Source organism: Trachemys scripta, chromosome 3 (assembly GCF_013100865.1).
Source record: "Trachemys scripta elegans isolate TJP31775 chromosome 3, CAS_Tse_1.0, whole genome shotgun sequence".
NCBI classification, from domain to species: Eukaryota; Metazoa; Chordata; order Testudines; family Emydidae; genus Trachemys; species Trachemys scripta.
The window spans coordinates 42,856,981-42,878,997 of record NC_048300.1 but is presented as its reverse complement, the minus strand read 5'-3'; the positions used below and the strand labels follow the sequence as shown (position 1 = coordinate 42,878,997).

At 42.3% G+C, this 22,017-nt stretch overlaps 1 protein-coding gene across 2 annotated transcripts in view; it reads right to left on the bottom strand.

Moving 5' to 3' along the window:
• The window catches only part of TRAF5 (TNF receptor associated factor 5), a 34,417-nt gene extending 13,523 nt beyond the window's left edge, over positions 1 to 20,894 (bottom strand). Inside the window, exons 1-2 of one of the 2 annotated variants that reach the window (XM_034764549.1) lie at positions 20,626 to 20,894; positions 11,446 to 11,567 (exon numbers count right to left, since the gene is read on the bottom strand). The gene's annotated coding sequence lies outside the window, so the exon portion shown is untranslated. The remainder of the gene's footprint in view (positions 1 to 11,445; positions 11,568 to 20,625) is intronic. The other variant, XM_034764551.1, reaches the window with a different exon arrangement.
• Positions 20,895 to 22,017: the final 1,123 nt, after the last annotated feature.

The following is a 22,017-nucleotide window of genomic DNA, read 5'->3' as shown; positions in this document are numbered from 1 at the left end:
CTCACAACACACACTGTCGGTCATTTTTCATCTTCTTCCTTACTCATAGCGTAGAGCACAATTAACTCATGCAAACATGGTTTATGGTAAGGTAATTAAAGTGTTTACTTTTCTTTTACAGCACTGTCTTTAGGGCAACACTGATATACAAGTTATCTTACTGTATATCAGTGTGTAAGAAACTCAGCCAAGATCTTAGGTGCTGTCCAGGGCTGTCAAGCAATTACAAAAATTAATCATGATTAATCATGCTGTTAAACAATAACAGAATACCAAATTTATTTAAATATTTTGGATGTTTTCTAGATTTTAAAATATATTGATTTCAATTACAACAAAATACGAAGTGTACAGTGCTCACTTTATATTTATTTTTCATTACAAATATTTGCACTGTAAAAAAACAAAAGAAATAGTATTTTTTAATTTACTGTAGTGCAACCTCTGTCATGAAAGTTGAACTTAAAAATGTAGAATTATGTACAAAAAATAACTCCACTCAAAAATAAAACAATATAAAAGTTTAGAGCCTACAAGTTCATTCAGTCCTACTTCTTGTCCAGCCAATCGCTCAGACAAACAAATTTGTTTACATTTTCGGGAGATAATGCTGCCCACTTCTTGTTTACAATGTCACCTGAAAGTGAGAACAGACATTCACATGGCATTGTTGTAGCTGGTGTCGAATTAATGAAATTCACAAATTTCATTAATACGTGATTTTTTGTAATGAGCATTATCAGCATGGAAGCATGTCCTCTGGAATGGTGGTTGAAGGATGAAGGGCATACGAATGGTTAGCATGTCTGCCATGTAAATACCTTGCAATGCTTACTACAAAAGTGCCATGCAAATGCCTGTTCTCAATATCAGGTGATATTGTAAATAAGAAGCGGGCAGCAGTATCTCCCATAAATGTAAACAAATTTGTTTGTGCTAGCGATTGGCTGAACAAAAAGTAGGACTGAGTGGACTTGTAGGCTCTAAAGTTTTACATTGTTTTAAATATTTGGAATAAAAAATAATTAAAGTGAGCACTGTACACTTGTATTCTGTGTTGTAATTGAAATCAATATATTTGAAAATGTAGAAAAAAATCCAGAAATATGTAATAAATTTCAATTGATATTCTATTGTTTAACAGAGCGATTAAAATGACAATTTTTTAAATTGTGATTGATTTTTCTAATCATGATTAATTTTTTTGAGTTAATCACGTGAGTTAACCACATGAGTTAACTGTGATTAATCAACAGCCCTACTTCTATCATATCTTGTTGGCAGGATTCCTTTTTATGGCTGTTTTGTGGCACATTATTTCTCTTCCACAGTTATCCCCTACCCCTTATCCACTTTCTGTTCAGATATATTTTGTGTATTTTCGCTGTTCTTTGAGTTTTCATGAAATTCTTACCAGCACAAGTAGCTCTTAAAGGGCTGAATCCATATCCTATGAAGCCATTGGGAGTCTTTTCATTCACTTCAGTGGGGGTAGGACTGGACCCAAAACATAATCTCTAATAATTTGACTACTACAATAAATGATATACCACTACTGATGTGTTCAATTCTGCAACATAATTCTGACCCGAGAAGCCCCTCTAGTGTGGCTATACTATTATAGAAAACGGAGACACTACCATACCACTTTCCAGCTCACGTTCAGTAGATACAATTAACCAAAAGTTTAAAATTTAATGTTAAAGGCAAATAAGAGTGAGAGATTAAAAAAACAATGAATTTCACGATATACATTTTCATTCTCTTCCCAGGTCAGTGTCCTACTTCTGATTTTTACATTACATTTAAAGTGCAAATTCATCTCATAAGAATCATAGAAGATTAGAGTTGGAAGGGACTTCAGGAGGTCATCTAGTCCAACCCCCTGCTCAAAGCAGGACCAATCCCCAACTAAATCATCCCAGCCAGGGTTTTGTCAATCCTGACCTTAAAAACCTCTAAGGAAGGAGATTCCGCCACCTCCCTGGGTAACCCATTCCAGTGCTTCACCACCCTCCTAGTGAAATGATGTTTCCTAATATCCAACCTAGACCTCCCAAACTGCAACTTGAGACCATTGCTCCTTGTTCTGTCATCTGCCACCACTGAGAACAGCCGAGCTCCATCCTCTATGGAACCCCCTTTCAGGTAGTTGAAGGCTGCTATCAAATCCCCCCTCACTCTTCTCTTCTGCAGACTAAACAAGCCCAGTTACCTCAGCCTCTCCTCGTAAGTCATGTGCTCCAGTCCCCTGATCATTTTTGTTGCCCTTCGCTGGACTCTCTCCAATTTCGGTACTGGGGGGCCCCCCAAACTGGACGCAATACTCCAGATGTGGTCTCACCCCATTTGCCTTCATTTAGATAGAATGTCAGACTTACACAAGTGTCTCCAATCAGGCATCATATAATGGCTGCAACCCATAGGGGATATAAGCCCTAATAACACTACACAAGCAAAAAGCTTTAGTATACAGCAGGGGTTCTCAAACTTCACTGCACCGTGACCCCCATCCGACAACAAAAATTACTACATGATCCCAAGATTGGGGACTGAAGTCTGAGCCCTGCTGCCCCGGGCAGGGGGCCTTCAGCCCCAGGCATGGGGCCTGTAACCTGAGCCCTGCTGTCCAGGGCTGAAGCCCTCGGGCTTCGGCTTTGGCCCTCAGCGGTGGGGCTCGGGCTTCGGCTTTGGCCCTCAGCGGTGGGGCTCAGGCTTCGGCCCCAGCAAGTCTAAGCCAGCCCTGGTGACCCCATTAAAATGGGGTCCTGACCCATTTTGGGGTCCCAATCCACAGTTTGAGAACCACTGGTATACAGTAAATCCAGACAGAATATTGTATATATGGAACTGCTTGTGTACAAAACCACCCTTGCAGATTGCTCTGTTTAGTCACCCCCAGTGAAAAGTCTTCTGTTTCAACTCAGGGTCAATTTTCCATTTCTCTCCATTTATTTTACAATTGCTGATCCTTTCCACTCTGAAAATGGACTTCCTACTTCTCTGACACTGAAAACTTGATCAGGGACAATTTTGCTTTTCTGCCACTAATTAGTACCCCCTTCAGTTAGTGGCTAGAGTGCCCTGAAACTTTTCTCTTATGATTTTTTTAATCCCTCTCATCTATGTACTTCCACAATGCTTTTTTGAATCCTACTATGCTCCTGGACTGAGCAACCTTTAATGGTGATGAATTCCACAGATTAATTGTATGTTGTGTTAAAAAAGCACTACCACCTCTTTGTATGAGTTTTAAAAAAATTGTGGCCTTTACATTAACTGTACCGTTGTATTTATCTTCTCTTGTAATATTTTTGCCCAGCTTATCTATGCCGTTCAGTATTTTATATATCTCTTTAAGGTCTCCTTTGAACCAGTGTTTCTCAACCAGTGGGCAATGAAAGGAAAGCAAGGGGCTGAAAAATTTATCACATTTCCTATACACCAGAAAAATAACATTTCAAAAATAAATTTGGGGTGGCCACAACCTTCTAAGTTTGTGGGGTCAAATATAGTAACAGAAACATTTTTTCTTACTTTTATAGCAAATGTGATTTTTTATTTATTATTTTTTTTACTTAAAATAAGCGGTGGCCAACCTGAAAAAGTTGAGAAACACTACTCTAAACTAATCTTTTCAATTTTTCCTCATATGGAAGTCTCTAAACATTTGACACCCCATGAAGTAAGAGATATTTACAGCCAACACAGGAAATTATCCAACATGCAGGCATTACAATCCACTCATCTCATCAAATTAAATAAGAAAAATGTTAACCAAACTAAAAATAATCAACAAAAAAACACAAGAAGTCTCTAAGCAAAAATAGCCAGAGGTCTCCAGCATGGTACAGTTTAATATCAAATAAACCTTAGCACAGAAAAGTAAATAGAAGAATAGCTTCCAGCCAATAAAGTTATTGGTAAATACACTCAAGAGAGAAAGGTCAAGGCTTGAAACAGAAAGCCTACAGAATGAATATAATCAGTGTTATGAAAACACACTGGAGTTACAGCAACAGCTATTCCTAAACCTCTCTATGTAACATTGAATCGTAGGAATGGAAGGGACCTCGAGAAGTCATCTAGTCCAGTCCCCTACACTCATGGCAGGACTAAGTATTATCTAGACCATCCCTGACAGGTGTTTGTCTTCTACAATCATGGAGATTCCACAACCTCCCTAGGCAATTTACTCCAGTGCTTAGCCACCCTGATACTTGGGAAGTTTTTCCTAATGTCCACCCTAAACTGAATTTGCTGCAATTTAAGCCCATTGCTTCCTTCTTGTCTTATCCTCAGAGGTTAAGAAGAATAATTTCTCCCCCTTCTTCTCGTAACAACCTTTTATGTACTTGAAAACTGTTATCAAGTCCCCTCTCAGTTGTCTCTTCACCAGACTAAACAAACCCAATTTTTTTCCCCCAATCTTCCCTCATAGGTCATATTTTCTAGACCTTTAATCATTTTTGTTGCTTCTCTCTGGACTTTCTCTGATTTGTTCACATCTTTCCTGAAATGTGGTTCTCAAAACTGGACACAATACTCCAGTGGAGGCCTAATCAGCGTGGAGTTCAGCAGAAGAATTAGTTCTCATGTCTTGCTGACAACACTCCTGCTAATACATCACAGAATGATGTTCGCTTTTTTTGCAACAGTGTTATTCTGTTCAGTCATATTTAGCTTGTGATGTACTATGACCCCCAGATCCCTTTCTGCAGTACTCCTTTCTGGGCAGTAATTTCCCATTTCGTATGTGTGAAACTTATTGTTCCTTCCTAAATGGAGTACTTTGCATTTGTCCTTATTGAATTTCAGCCTATTTTTTTTCCACACCATTTCTCCAGTTTGTCCAGATCATTTTGAATTTAATCCTATTCTCCAAAGTACCTGAAACCCCTCCCAGCTTGGTATTGTCCACAAACTTTATAAGTGTACTCTCTATGCCATTATCTAAATCATTGATGAAGATATTGAATAGAACCGGACCCAGAACTGATCCCTGCGGGACCCCACTCTATATGCCCTTCCAGCTTGACTGTGAACCACTGATAAACTACTATTTGGGAATGGTTTTCCAACCAGTTATGCACCCACCTTATAGTAGCTCCATCGAGGTTGTATTTCCCTAGTTTGTTTATGAGGTCATGCGAGACAGTATCAAAAGCTTTACTGAAGTCAAGATATACCACATCTACTGCTTCCTCCCTATCCACAAGGCTTGTTACCCTGTAAATGAAAGCTATTAGATTGGTTTGACATGATTTGTTCTTGACAAATCCATGCTGACTGTTACTTATCACCTTATTATCTTTCAGATGCTTGCAAATTGATTGCTTAATTATTTGCTTCATTATCTTTCTGGATACTGAAGTTAAGCTGTCAGTGGAGATGAGGATGACTCTGTAGTACAAGGTTATTACAATGCCTAGCACCTTAGTGCTTTTCATAGTCAACGTGCTCTACCAACACTAATGAAGTCATTTTAATAACACCCATGAGTCAGAGGTGTTAATAGCCTCAATTTACAGGTGGAAAAATCGAGGCAGAGAGATTAAGGTCCAAATTATCAAGTGTGTCCACTAATTTGTCGGACCTCAGTTGCGACACCTAGGATCCAATTTTTAGAAATAACACGTACTCACAATTTGACTGAAGTCAGTGGGCGTTTGGGGCAAAAACCAGGCCCCAAGTGTCTCAGAATGAATATTTTAAAAACATTTAAAGCACTGAAAATTAATGGCCTAAGCAATTTGCCTAATGGCCACAGGAGTCAATGTCAGAACTGAGATTAGGATTGTGGAGTTCCCAGTACCCAATCCCATATTCAGATCAGAGCCCACACCTCTTTTCTGAACACATCCAGAACGCAAATTTCACTATCTTCAACCCCTCACATATGCACCTGAAACAAAGTTCCTTCACCTAGACTTACATGGAGATGATATCAAACAACAAGATAAATTCTTCCCATATGGGCTACCAATAGCTGTGTCATATCCAGTAATGTCAATACATAAACACACAAAATCAGTGATAAAAAAATATCACAAGCCTGATTTTACCAACAAAAATCTGAAAGAATACATTTAATTAGAAATGCAATTGTAATCTAAAGTCAAATACAAAACCTCGTTCATAAATCTCTTTGCTAATTAATTCAACAACACTAGTCTATCTCCTTCTGAAAAGCACTCTTATTTCACCAATAGCTTCCAACTACTTTGCTGGAATTAATATATTCCCTTCCTCAGGCATTTTTAAGATGCACACATAAGATCTGAAGATCGTTACTTTTAGCAAGGTAAAATACTAAGACTATATTCACCCCCCTCACACACCTCTTTTCTTCATGAAGGCTTCTCCTCCATTTCAGCAATGCTTACAGAAAATTTAAAAAGTCCAAGTGTGCAGGGAGGAGTACTTTCAACGAAGTACTTTCTATATGCAAGTCTGCCATCAGAAATCTCAGCTAAGAAGTCTTCTTCATCCAATGCAGTCAAAGCGCATATAGGGTCATTTAAAGGCCAAGTTTCCTATCTGCCTCCCTTCTAGGGGATGGAAAGGGGAGCTAGCTGTGGCCTTCACAGGTTCAGCACATAATGACGGGGACAAGGAGTTGTGGAGCACATGACTGCAATTCCTTGTCCAATAGGTTTGTATTTTCTGGTCCAGGCTTCTATTACAAACTAATTTTTCAATAGAGAAGTAGACCATCAATGGAGTCAGCACCTGTAGCATTCCAGGTCTTGCACAGCTCAAAAAGATCATGGGTTCACACTGCTGAATTGAGCTATTAAGGCCAAATTCACTACTGGTATAAGTCACTGAGCTGCACCTGTTTACATCAGTGATGAATTTGGCCCAGTGTGACTAGTTCAGCAGTGTAGCTATACATTAAAACAAGCCTGTTGCTACAGAACATCCAAGATGATATGATCTGAACCATTACAAATAAACATGATGCCTAGATATGAATGTGTATGTCCTGTGTAACTCACGCTAGACACAGGAAACTAGGGTGCAGATACTGTAAATCCACTTCCGGCTTCAAGTATTTGATGCCTGTGTTCTTTCAACTCACACCAAAGCAAAACAAGCACAGGAAAAGTAATTTTTGCAACATAAAGAGCTCTATGGGTTAACTGAATCAATTTTTTGCTTAAACTGATGTCTGACCAACACACTAGGTACTGTATGCTTTAACTTTTGCATGTCAAACAACTAAATATGCAAAGTGAACATACTGTACTATTATATTGTGAGCACACACACACACACACACATCAAAATATTATTTTAAAAATATTAAATGGGGGTGGATAATATGAGACACACTTGTGTCAGGAGCAACAGAGGGTCCTGTGGCACCTTTGAGTAACATTACTTGCATCTGAAGAAGTGAGGTTCTTACCCACGAAAGCTTATGCTCCCAATACTTCTGTTACCCTGTTTCCCCGAAAATAAGACATCCTCCGAAAATAAGGCCTACTTACAGTTTTGCCTCTCGTTGTAATATAAGGCATCCCCCCGATAATAAGACCTCCCCGATAATAAGGCAAAAAAATGTGTACCGTATTCTTCTTCATTGAAAAATAAGACATCCCCTGAAAATAAGACCTAGCGCATCTTTGGGAGCAAAAATTAATATAAGACACTGTCTTATTTTCGGGGAAATAGGGTAGTCTCAAAGATGACACAGGACCCTCTGTTGCTTTTTACAGATTCAGACTAACACGGCTACCCCTCTGATACTTGTGTCAGAAGGGAAACCTAAATTAAAAAAAAAAGGATTTGATTTAGAGGAATTTCTATAGGCTGTATTACATAATTAATTTTAACCCTACATTACAAAAATGAGTTTAAATAGTGGTCACAAAGCCCATGTCCCACATTAGAACTAATCACATAGCTTCACAAGAACTAGATCTTGGTAGCAACACAATAAAGAGGTGCTCACTGTCACTCCTGCTTTTTACTTTAGCAACCCACACCCATGCCACCATAATAAAAGCCAACCTCATCAAAGGCAGGATAAACACAATGCATATCTTTCTGTATGCAGATGCTATTTTACAATAGGTTTCTCACTCTCATAAATCCTTAAGCCACACTGTTTTGAAAAAAATCTACTATGGGAAGTTTTTAGTACAAAAAAAAAAAAATTGTTCTAAATCAGGGCAATTCCCCTTTAACTAGCACCCAACCAAATGAGGTTATGCACCTTCTATTTATATAGGCCATGTATAATCTAAATTATTTGTTCATACATATATGCAGAACACACAGTAGGACCTGAGTGGAACATGGTATGAGTCAATCAGGATGATACTACTCCCTAGAATATTGCCCTCATGCCAACAAATTATTGAAACAGGTCAACCATTCCTCTCAATCTTCAAACTTGCCAGTGTGTGAACCAGCAACCACAGACGCCGACTTTCTCTCTACCCGGGGGGGGGTGCTCGACACCCCCCCCTCCACTCCAGGCCTGCCCCCACCCCACCCCTTCCTCCAAGCCCCCACCCCGCCTCTTCCTGTCCTGCCCCTTTCCCCAAGGCCCCACCACGTCTCTTCCCCCCCCCCACTTCTCCCCCTCCCTCCTAGCACCTCCTGCATGCTGCCAAACAGCTGTTCCATGGCGTGCAGGAGGCAGTGGGAGGGAAGAGGAGGAGTTGATCAGCGGGGCTGTGGGTGGGAAGTGCTGGAGGGGAGGGAGGGAGGTTGGCTGATGGTGGGTGCTAAGCACCCACTAATTTTTGATGTCAGCAACCAAAATATGTGAGAAATGGCCAAAGTGTGGAATTCCTATATTGTGTGCACTATCAATAACACATGTTTTCAACTATAAAACCAGTTTTCAATATGTTCTCTCACTAAGTGAATTAAATACATTTTAAAAAGAAAACTGGAAAAAAACCAAATTCAATCACATGCAACCATTAAGTCCGCCTATATGGGTCATCAGCTGGATCTGAATCCTAGATCTTCAGATTCCCAGCACAGACTCTACCACCCGAGCTACAAAAGTAACCGTTAACCTCTCTGGGAACCAGCCACTAGAGCGGGACTTGGAACACACTTTGCCAGTATTGCACAACTCTTTACTAGACAGCAGTAGAATATTAGAGATCAGGAATCCTGGTTTCCAGCCTTAGCTCCAAGATAGGAGAATGTTGTAATGATTAGAGATAAGATAACCAAAGCACATTATTTGGTACATTCCCTCTGAAAGGCAGTGCGGCTCAGTGTGTAAGAGTTGAGCCTCCCATACTAGAGACCTGGGTTCTATGCTCAGCTCCCTTATCTGTAAAATGGGAGGCTAAATCGTGATTGCCTTTTAGGGTTGGGGTATAAGACATTGCTCAGCAGTAAGGGCTATGAAGTACATGGAAGTATAAACAACAGTCATAAGGTATAAAGTTTAAACTCATGGTCTCCTGGCTCCCAACTTAGTATGCCCTTGGCTCCAAAGTATGTGGCAGAGCAAACAGAATCTCTCTGTCCCTCCCTCAGAAAACTGTCTTCCTTTGTGGTACACTAGGATAGGAAGTCTGATCCAGCCAAAATGTCCTGCAAAATCCAGTATAGGTTAGAGGTCTAAGATCAACTCACTGCAGTGGAGGTGTGGGGAGAGAAACATGAAGGAAAAGAAGGGAATACCATTCATTAAATTATCCACTCAAACTGCCTGATGGGCAAGGTGGTCCAACTGACTCTATTATTGGGCTATACAGTTACAGTATCCAGCAATGTGATTTACTGGTAATATGGAGCCCTGACATGCAGTAATTGTACTGGGAGGGGTGGGGGGACAAGAGAGTGCTTGAATTATATCACAGTGTGTGGAAATGTAAAATGGGCTAAAGATCTACTGCATATAATTAAATACAGATTAAAGATATGGCAGATTATACTGAATCACCTGAAAATAACAGCTGGCCTACCACATATTAGGAGTATATATTTTAAGCACTGGCAATGCAATCCACATCCATGGATCCCCACAACCCTGTGGAGTGCTTCCCATAGGGGAGGAAAGGATTCTGGATATTTGCTGGGTAGCTTCTCAATCCTGAGGCTCCACGAGGAAGAAGACCCCTCGTTGCATTGGAGGGCTGGCTCCCACTCCACCTACCTGCACAGTCCTAAGCCCTTAGTGGCCACACAACAGTAGCCAGGGTTGGTATGCAGGAGCTAATACTTCTAACAACAATAATTCCTGATTGGATACTAGCCTGAAGATCCACGGGGGATGCTGCTGCAGAAAGCACAAAACCAAATCCAAACTGAATTCAAATGTCACCGTATTATAAAAAAAAATGAGGAGTCCTTGTGGCACCTTAGAGACTAACCAATTTATTTGGGTGTACATTTGTTAGTCTCTAAGGTGCCACAAGGACTCTTCATTGTTTTTGCTGATACACACTAACACACCTACCACTCTGAAACCTGTCACCTTATTATAAATTCACAGTAAAACCTTGCTAATTATCAGTTTGCTAATCCTCAAACCCAAATTCTCATTAACACCCTGCAGTCTCACTCTACTTCTTTGTGAAGATTTAACAGGCAAGTATTGTAGTAAGATCCCATAAGACTAAGACTTCTTTATTTTTTACAAATAAAAATGGTGTGTGTGTACATATATCTAATAATTAAAACTATAAATGTAAAAAAAAAAAAAACCAAAAGGAATTTTTGTGCTGCAGTAGCTTTGAGTTTATATTTTTCTGCTGACCTGCTTATTTGTAATGTTGGCTGATTTACTATGGATCTCCCAATCATTAATGTTAATTAGCGAGTTTCTACTGTACAAGGAGTTCTCTATAGTATATCTGCATTGCTATATTTGGCAATAACGTGGACAGCATTAGTCTTAAACATACTGTTTTTTAACTATGAAAAAATAATTTTGTCCTTAACATCTAGTAATAGTTGTAACTATAAAAAGGTAACACTGAAGAGCTATAAACCAAGTAAAATTGGCACTGCACTTAGTACACAGTAATCCAGTCACTCATTAAAACACTTTAATTTTCCTACAACAGCATTTTAAGTGTGTACAGTACCACATTAACTTTATGAAAAAGAACACTGATATGGTAAGAGTCACCTTTCTTGCTCAAACTATAATATGGTGAAATTTAATAATTAAGCCTTTCCTTTTCTACAATCACTTTGAAATTTCTGTGCCCATGCTTGGATGTCTTAATGTCTCTTCTGGCAACAACATAATCTGATGTGAATTCTTAAAAGTTAAACTACAAAATCATTCTCAACCCCTTTCAAATCCTAAAGCTTTACATTAACAAATCCACATGTTATTTAAACATCAGGTTTAAAATTAGTTAGTGTTTGAAGAGTGCTTTGAAGATGGTAAATATAAGTGCCATTATTAGTCTATTGTTAACAGTTACAACATTTATTTTGAAAGAACTGTACCTGAAAACTGTGGCTGTTCCTGAACAGAAAGTGAGATGGTCTGTGGTTAAAACAACACTATGATAGGTTTTAAACAGCAAGGCAGTGGAAATCCCCCAAGACTAGCTTTGCAAAGATCACCTCTACAAAGAAAACAATAAACATAGAAAATGTTAGGACAAAAAGGCAAACCATTTAAGAATATTCCTCCTTTAAACTTCTGCTGCAGTGACTGAAATAATACAACCCTACCCACTGCAGCATGATTGTCTCTGGAGAAACATAAGTTCAGAAATATCCTTTTTCACATTTTTCCTTGCTGAACATTTTTAGTTTTCATTAAAATGTTGCCAGTTTCAATGGAGCTGTAACTGATTTGACAATTCTTTGGTCACAAGGAAACATGGCATTTGTAAAGATGTAAACAAAACGAAGGGCCCATTCTTGCATTTTCTTACACAAGCAGTCCTCACTCACACAGGTAGACCCACTCATGTCAGATGCATAAGGGCGTGTCAACACGAGAAATTGCCACCGGTTTAATTTAAGATGCTATTTTAAATGAATTTTGTTAGATCTGTGCAAAAGGCTGTGTGGATAGTCTTATTTTGGTTTAAACCAAACTTTTCAATTTAACTTAAGTCGACGCCACCAAAAGAAGGACGACTATACTGGAGTTTGCACCAGTTTAACTAAATTGGTTTAGAAACAGATTTAAATTAGATCAACGTTTTTCAAAGTTCGGGTTGCGACCCAGTACTGGGTCGCGGCATGTAAGGCACTGGGTTGCTCTGGTCAGCACCGCCAATCAGGATGTTAAAAGTCCCGTCAGCGGTGCTGCCCAGCTAAGGTAGGCTAATGCCTATCTGTTCCAACACCGCGCTGCACCCCGGAAGCGGCCAGCAGCATCAACAATTTTATTCAACTGGGTCCCTAGGAAAAAAAGTTTGAAAACCACTGAACTAGTTGATCACCCACTTTGTTGCTTCTGTCTGCCAAGCTAAATGGATACATTGGGGGCTACTTTCATCCTTCCATCCCCCCCCTCTCCCAGCTTACTTTGTGCTACCCTCCCAACCCCCTCTATTTCAGTGACTTCCTGAAATCCTACCACTCTTCCCTCATGCCAAGGTGTGACAGTTCTCAGGGAACCCAGGACTGAAAGATACCTTTATACCCTCTGCCACCACCAACCTTTCAGCCACTCAAGTGCTCTCCTCTGGGCTATGCCAGCCCTGTTTTTGCCTTAACAATAGGTGCACCCCAGTCCCCAAGTCTCCTTGAAGCATTCCCCTGCGATATCCAGCCCGACACTGGCTATTCCCAGAAATCCCAGATCCTCTGCCTCCAAAGGAGCAGTGTACCCCAGTTTACCAGTTTTACCTTAAACCGCTGCTCCTGTAAACCACACAACACTTGTAATGAAACAAAAGGTTTATTTAAGCAAACAGAGAAATTGCACTACAAACAAGAGAGTGTGATAGAAACAAATGGTTACCATACAAAATAAGACCATAAAACACAAACTTGGGCCTACACTTATTAATACACCTCTACCTCTATATAACGCTGTCCTCGAGAGCCAAAAAAATCTTACTGCGTTATAGGTGAAACCGCGTTACATAGAACTTGCTTTGATCCACCGGAGTGCGCAGCCCCCCCCCGGAGCACTGCTTTACCACATTATATCCGAATTTGTGTTATATCGGGTCACGTTATATCGGGGTAGAGGTGTAGTTATTTTTCCTACTAAGGCCTTGGCTACACTGGTGCTGTACAGCGCTGCAACTTGCTGTGTTCAGGGGTGTGGAAACACACACACACACCCCCCGAGCGCAGTGAGTGCAGTGCTGTAAAGCGCCAGTGTAATCAGCGCCTGCAGCGCTGCAAGCTACTCCCCTCGGAGAGGTGGAGTACATACAGCGCTGCGTGGCGGCGCGACTACACTCGTGCTTCACAGCGCTGCCGCGGCAGCGCTGTAAATTCCCAAGTGTAGCCAAGGCCAAAAAGTAAGTTCCCTCCCCACTCCGACCCCCACCCTCCAACATGCAGTCTGTTGCAGAGCTGGGTGGCTTCATAGGAACCACAATCCAATTATTTCATGACAAAAACCCACATTCAGCAAGATGTCTCTTCAGTGATTGGATCTAGCACGCCTCTCCCCACTCGGTTATACTGTACTGGTCTTTTGTCTTAATTCATAGACCGGACAATTCCAACAACTGATATAATGTTCCTTTTTTACCACCAAGTGGTTTCGATTGTTTTCAGTTGTCTTTGATAGTTTTCCATTGACTGTTTTGGGATGGGGCAATGGTAAACAACAGAGCCTTGCATTATATCACCGGCTAACCAGGGCGGGGTGGCAATGAACAGACCATCACTCCCATATTACTCACTTCCGACTCCTTTTAACTTTAGGACCATAAGAGTATAAACTTCAATATAGTTTCGTTATTCCTTCAAAACGACCCACACACAGATCATTCTATGATCATGAACATAAATGAATTGCAATCTTTCAACAGAGACCTTACGTGTTACCCTTTATGGACAAATACAATGCATTTGATGTAGTGAGTTTGTCAGGTTTGAGATGAGAGCTGTTTACAAAGAATAGGGACCTTTGGGTCCCACAGGGTCTCTGTGTGTCCACCCCCCTCCCCAACATTTCTCTCTGCCACATTCCATTATTCCCATTTCCCCCCCTCCCATCTAGGAGGGCTCTGGGTGCTCCCTTTCCCCCCCCCCCCCCGCCCCGCCCTTCTTCCTCCCTAACATTCTTATTATTTCTTTCTATCTGGGAGATAAGTCAGGGTGTCAACATTATAAACTGCACTGGGACAATGGGCAGAGCTGAGACTGTTGTTATGCTGGAAGTTGTTAATGGCTGCCATCAACCAGTTCTTTGATCTACAGTTACAGAGATGGTTGAAACTGTTGGATCTGCTAACCAGATTCAAGGGACTCCATTTTCTTGTCCTCCATCTCTTTCCAGTATTCTGATTTTCACCCAAATCAACAAGTTTCTACCCACCGATTCCTAGAACATTTCCTGAAATTTGGAATGGATCAGATTGAGTGGTCAAAAGTTATTGTGCTGCATACAAGCAAACAGACAGAAATGCCATCAAGTTTTAGCGTAGGGCCTTGCTTCAGTTGGACAATTAAACTGTTGCAACTCCTGTACAGACAAGGCCTAAGACTACTAGCATGATTAAGAGTTTGTAGGTTTGGAACTTTGATTCCTCCCTCTTCCCCCCATCTTTACAAATAACATCTGCCCTCAGGACTTATCGTGACTGAGATGTTGAGTATATGCAACCTTTGCATTTGTGGAGGTCAGAATAATTGCTGTTATGTGGATTTTCCACAAAAGTCTGGTAGCTGTAGAAGGAAGTGCTACTCCTACTTTATTTCATTTGCATGAGATAGTGCTTAGAGGAAAACATAATTTTATGTGAGCACAGCACCAGAAAATGTCATCTGCTTCTAGGAAAGCTTTGGGGAAAACCCTGAAAAGAGAAGTTGAGACGGACTAGAATCCCAGTTTTAGTCAGGTTTCAGAGGGGTAGGTAGCCATGTTAGTCTGTATCAGCAAAAACAAAACAAAACGAGGAGTCCTTGTGGCACCTCAGAAACTAACAAATTTATTTGATTTATTAATCTCTAAGGTGCCACAAGTTTTAGTCAATTTCACTCTGCAAGTGAAAAGAAAGCACTAGTCTCACACTGCTACTCTGAAACTAGTCTCACACTATTGTTCAGGTACCCCTTTCCAATTTCTTCTGCAGGTAGAAGTATTTTGCAGACCCTCCAAGAGAAAGGAGGAAGGATGTAAAGGATTATTTATTTTAAAGTATGTGGGGAGAGGATGAAGGTAAGTGAGAAAACAGACAGGAAAGGGATAATGAGAGAGAGTGAAAAGAAATGTGGTAGGAAACAGAGAAGGGGGAGTGTATTGGGACAGAGGCAACACATAGAGAAGTGGCAGGAAGAGAGAAAAAAGAAAAGGATGATGAGAGATAAAGAAAGGTCATAATACTAGTTTTTCTTTTAAAAAAAAAATCTTAAATGCAAGTGCATTAGGGCCAAAATAAGGTCTCACTTTTGCAAACAGATGAGTCGATCATTGCATTTTTTGTAGGACTGGGGTCTTAGCGATGGGCTATAATAATCTGCCTATTAACTCACTGACAGCTACTATACAAGGCTGCAACTTATTTCCCCAACATCATCCAGTGCAAGGACCTAAAAGATTTTTGTTTTTAAATTTTCACCACTCTTGGCAATTTGATTTGTTCTGAATGTACTAAACACCACCAGTACCAGGTCGAGTAATTGAGACTGCCAGCCAGGGAAACAACCCACTTCCTTCCCTGATGAACCAAGGGACGCATCTCACCCATGTACTTATTCACTACACCAATACTGACTTGGACTCTAAATACATTCTATGGGTGGCGTACCCGAGCCCACTTATCCACTGACGTTTTAAAATCTCCTGCACCCCACTGTGGGTCTATGCTGGTTATGTGCTATGTATGTATCTCGTGAACCTTGTAACCGATACTTGTAATCCTTTATAACTCAAGCCTGACCCCAGAGGTACAGTACCTTCCCTCTTAACTTGTGTAAATTTGACTTTAAACATTAACTTTAATAAAAATTTTAATCAGCATGTGAATAGAAACCCCAGAATCAACTCAGCTCATTCATCTGAATTACTACAATAAAGTTACACTCTTATCTTAATTCACCCCCACAAAAGGTTGCCCTCCCTCCCATGCTAAATTACATTATTAATGGCTCTCAGATCACTCTCCTCCTTCATGAGCCCTCTTTTTTATTCAGTCACACCACTATGTCTGATATGATTAAGAAAATGTAGATTGAATTTTAGCAATAGACTATCAAATGTCTGAAAGCAAAAGTGATTTTCATGACCATCTGAAATCACTATTGGTGGCACTGGTGACACCGAAGATTGGCAGCTCTTAAAATAAAGGGGAAATATTAGCTTTAAAAAAAAATCTGAAGAAAATCAGACCATCTTCAAAATACTGTTCACGGTAAAGAGAGAAGGATGTTTAATAAGACAGAATATTTAACATCATACATACTGTATGATTAGAGGGCTATAATTTTACTATCAATCATTTACAGAGCAAATGCAAGCCAGCTATTTTGAGCAAAGCCCTCTCCTTCGCAGCCAGCACAAGCAATTTGACTGGGCACCAGGGATCTCTGCTGGGAGACGGGGAACGAATCCTTTCTGCAGACGGTGGAGCAGGAACAGACACACTCTGTGGAGACAGCTTTACTGGTTTGTACTGCAGGGGACTTAACATTTAGATAAGCAGTTCTAAACCAGTCCAATTAGTACACAGCTGCGGCCCAGCTGTACGCTAAAAAAAATTCAAAATTTGCGTCTCTGATCTGAAAGGGGACTGGCTGAGGGGGAGACAGCATCTGGCAGCCTGCATGAGCGCTCCTGCCAGCAGGGGGCTGGTAAGTGCCCCAGGGAGGCAGGGGCAGGAGAGTAGGTCTCTGGGCAGATTTGTGGTGCAAGCTCTGAGCAGCGAGGGGGTGGGGGGTGCTGCAGCACCCCCAGATTTTAAGTGGGGCTCTGCTCCTGGCCCCGTGCCTTGGGTCCTGACTGCCGGCCTGCGCCGGGTACTCTCCTCCAGGCCGGGTGCCAGGGGTCCGGGTCCTGGCGGGTCACGAGACGGGTCCAGCTGCTGCCCAGCCCCACAACCAGGACTCCGCTCCTGCACCAGCTCTGTGGAGGGGTCTCTGGGCAGGGGATGCTGGGCATAGAGGACTGTGGGGGATTTTTTTTTTTTTTGGAGGGGGTTGCTGTGGTTCTCAACCTGTGGCCCACATAACGCATATGCAGCCCCCAATGATAAATAGGTTGAGAACCACTGGTTTAGATACAGTGGCCTTACCAACCCCTCTCTCATTGGTAGAGCCCTGCAAATCCACGTATATCCGGGGATGCGGATACAAATGTTGTGTCTGTGCAGAACTCTACTCATTGGGAAGGAAGATCCTACATCTGGCTTCTTTCTTGAGTGACCTCCGCTGGCCAGCCCTGGGCACAGCACCAACATGGTCCACATGGAGTTCTGACCATTGGTCCTTGAGGGAGGAAGAAAAGCCATACTACATAGTCTGAGGACGGTGGTCATCGATGAGATAAACAGAGGTGGATTTCACAGACAACAGCAAGCAGCCCACATTTGTATGGTCATCCATTACATTTCTGATTTAAGTAGTTGTGAGATATACCTATTATACTTAAAGGAATAGTAAACAATAGCTTATAATTTATTATTCTTTGATATATTATTAAGGGCCATATCCTGGCTATGTAGGCACAAGGCCAGTTATCCCAGATTTAACAAGGGTAACTTTGTATCTTAAACCAGACTATGTCCCAAAATAGCAAAGACTGAAAAATGCAATATGACTGGGTGTTTGTATTTTATAATGATTGCGTTGGATGAAACTTGTTTGTAGGTTGCTCTTCTCCTTGTGGTTTATGTAGTCACTAGGGGTTTTTGCATAACAGTTCTATTTTGCATTTCTACACTACCTTCCACTAAATGATCTCAATGCAATTTACAATTAATGAACTTAATCTTACAGCACCCGAGTGAGGTAAGGAACACACACACACACACACACGGAAAAAACTTAAGCATACATTTAACTTAACACACTATGAGCTGTCTCCATGAAGTTAACTGGGCCCACATTGCACAGAATTCAGCATGTGCTTAAGTCTTTGCAGGACTGGGGTCAATGTACCTAAATGATTTGCCACTGTCATCCAGTCAGTAGGTAGTAAAACTGAGAACAGACCCAGATCTGCCTACTTCTCTACTCTCAACATTGGATAATTCTATTCATCTTCTGTTCTTAAGTCCACCTTGGACAGAGAGGTCAGCATACCATGTGCCCCACTATGATGCTAATCAGCTCAAATCATAGAGGAACTGTTCAATGAAATCCACAGGAAAAAAATAAATACAAATGCAAACAAGATATTTATCTAAGCCAATGCCTCCAATACCATAAAGTGACGGAACAGCTGAAGTTTTCTGCTTATTTGTTAATTTTTGTACAGTGCTGTTGCTCTTAGGCCTTCAAACAGAATGGTTTAAAAATATAAGTGTATATTATTGTTCCCTAGAGCCCCCATTGACCTGAATACCTTGACAGAATTATTTCTTAGTAAACAAAGCACTGCAACCTTTCATTCACCCCACGTGTAAGAGGAACTTATGAAAGGAAAAATTGTACTGGCTGTTGCCAGGAAGCATCAGCCAAATGAACAAAAACCAAAGCAGTACCAGCTTCAATAAATGCAGTAATATCAGCACTCCTCTCTGCCAGTTCTCAGATGGCTGACTGTACTTTACGTGATCAAAACCTTGTGCCTCACAAGTAAACACACCCCTTGCATATCTTTAATCAAGTACAACCACATCTCCCATTGCATAATACAATGCAGATTCTCTACAATTTAAAAAGGTCAGAGCTGCTAAAAAGGCATTTGTCAAGAGAGTTCCTCCACTTTTGAATTTGCTCTCCTCCCCTCATCTGCCAGAATCCAGATCTGTTAACCTTCAGGGCATGGTACAAAACATCAACATTTTCCATTGAGCATTGGGGGGAAGGAAGTGCACTAAGTGTTAAAGGGGAGGTATTATACCTGCTCTGGGGATCTTCTATTTTGTTGGCTGGTATGTATTCATTAGGGTGGTAAGAGAAATTAATGATGTTAGATGCCCTTACCTAATTTAACACAGGAAATGGGTGCTTATTTATGCTTTTATAAATAAAAAGGAAATCCTATACTGTGGTGATGAGGGCCTTATAAACATAAAAAGAGAGAAGATAAAGAACTGTATAGTGCATTATCTGTGTTCAGGTTTTTTTAAGTTGACCTTGTCACACTAAAAAGAAAATGATAAAGCGTTATAAGGGCTACATCTAAATTAATAAGAAAAGACGAAAGCACTTGGAAAGGTGTTTCAGAGAGCATTTAGTGTCTTAGCTATATTAAGCGACAAAGAGTCCTGTGGCACCTTATAGACTAACAGACGTATTGGGGCATAAGCTTTCATGGGTAAATACCCACTTCGTCAGATGCATTTAGCTATATTAAAGAATGACAATCCAATAGGAAGCTGCTGCTTTGGCAGCTGTTAGGACTCAGGGAGTGCACACACCACAAAACAGGAGATAGTGAATATTGTTGCAAGGTAAATTTTGCTTACTTAAAAAAGGGTGCACGTGTGTTAATGTAATCTAAACTGAAGGGCCCTGTATCCACCTTGGGCTGTCTCAACCCAGCAACCCTGACCCTAATTCACTCCTTCAGAGAGCCTCGAGCCCTACCAGAAAGTAACTAGGCATAAACATTACTAGAATGATTTTTTTTTAAACAACAGAATGGTACCAGAGTTGACTTTACAATAAGTTCAAAAGGTTCCCAGTTTTGTATGGCTCAGATATTCCAGTAACAGCTGCATTTCCGGCCTGCGTTCCCGGCCGGCAGACGGGGCACCTGCTGCCGGGCATTAGGGGAGCTCTAACCGAGACAATGCACAGCCATGACTATAGGGAAGAAGAAATAACGGGTACTTCCAAGCACGCAAAAGGCCGGTTCTGCAAACACGGTGCAGCCCACGCGCTCGGTGACTTGCAGCGGGACTCCGAGGCGTGGAAGGGCTGCGCCGGTGGCCCCTAAGGGGTTCGATGTTCCCAGGCGGCCAGCCAGGCTCGTCCCGGGCCTCCCCCAGGGCGCACACCCCGCAGCAGGCGGGCGCGTTGCTAGAAGCTGAACTTTTGCATTCCCAGGCTCTGGCTGGCGGCGTCGCCGCCTTCCCTCCGGGCTGCGGCTGGCAGTTGAGCCAGACACAAAGACCCACAACGCCTCGGCCCCAGCCCCGCACGAGAGCGAGCAGTACGGAGGCGCCCCCTGGCAGCCAGCCCAGCCCAGCCCCTCTGCAGCTGGGTCGCTGGCGCCCCGGCCCCGCAGGTGCAGGGAGCTCGCCTCGCACGTGAGGCGGAGCTGTCAATGGAGCCGGGCTTTGTTCTCTGCGCGCCCCGGGCCGCAGGGGCAGAGCTGCGGGGCCGATGCCCCTCCCACCCCCGCACGCCTCGGCCAGCTGGCGCGCTACTCACCGGCAGCGGCTCGCTTTGCTGCGGGCGGCAGCAGCCGGGTCCGGCTCGGCCAACTTTCCCGCCAGCCGCGGTGGCTCCGCAGCCCCAGCCCGGCCCCGTCGGCGGGGGGAAGGCGGCGCAGGGCGCGGCGAAGGGAAGCGCTGGCTGCTACTCGCTGCTTTCAGTTTCACGGCAACTGCGCGCCCTGCTGCCTCCGGGGGTGGGGAGAGAAAGGGGCATAGCGCCTCTGCCTGAGCCCGCGCGGGGCTCGGCTCGGCTCGGCTCCCCCGGGGAGGGGCGGGCCATGCAGCGGGGAGGGGTTTGCCGCGTCCAGGCCTCCTGGGTAGGGCTCATTGTGGCTTTGTTCCCTACCCCCACCCCGCGAGCTCTGGCTCGTCTCTAGCCTCGGCCGCCAGAGGCGCTCAAAGCGCGGTCCCTGCATGGACGGAGGGTGCAGGGAAAAGCCAAGCAACTCTGTAGGCGCTGAGCCTCCGGCATCACCCCACGCGGCAGGTGCGGGTGCAGCTAAGAGCCGAGCAGGTGTCTTCATCTCTAATGACAATGGTCTTAAATTATACAGTTGCGTGAGTGGGGGCGAGTTAAGACCCCATTTCTGCAAAAGCTTCAACATGATTGTAACTTTATTCACAGCAGCCCCATTGAGGTCCATGGGCCTACTCCCATGTAAAAATTACACATTGTTAAGTCACTGAAGCCACCAACCAAAATTTCAAATAATCTTATGAAATAAGTGTAACAAGTAGAAAATATCACCCATTTCCAAAATGCAACTGGCTACATGGAACACAACAAACAGTAATGCTAAATAATGGTAGCATGTAACGCCTCTGATTTTATACAGAAAGCATTCTAGTCTACTACTAAGATAGTCAGAAATCCACCCACTTTAAAAAAAATACTTACATTGCAGAAGTAAAACAGTAGTATGTCGTGATAAATAGTATGATGCAGAAATGACACCAGGAGGCATTTCCTAATTAAATGAAATCCCCTAGTAGTCTACTTTTGCTATGGGCTGTTTAGAGAATGTTCACTTTTATCCCAGCAGTGGCTGTTTTTCAATGATGAAATGCACCCAGCATCCATATATACATAGTTTTAAGATCTGTCAAACCGTGGCAGATTTGAATGAAAGACAACAAGATAATAGTACATAGCAATGGAAAAGCACCATCAGACCAAGTTGATTCCCCTTCAAAGACTGAAGCAAGTTACCTGCTAAAGGAAGTAGTAAAATTAATTATTGCCCTGAATCTCATAGTAGGTTTAAGGCATCGAAAAGGATCCAAAACATTGAAAATGACTTTAGCAATCTGAAGTTAGGCATCCTTGCTTGTGGAGAATGGTACTGAGGAAGCAAGCTCTTAAAGAATCTTTTGATGGAAGCCCTTT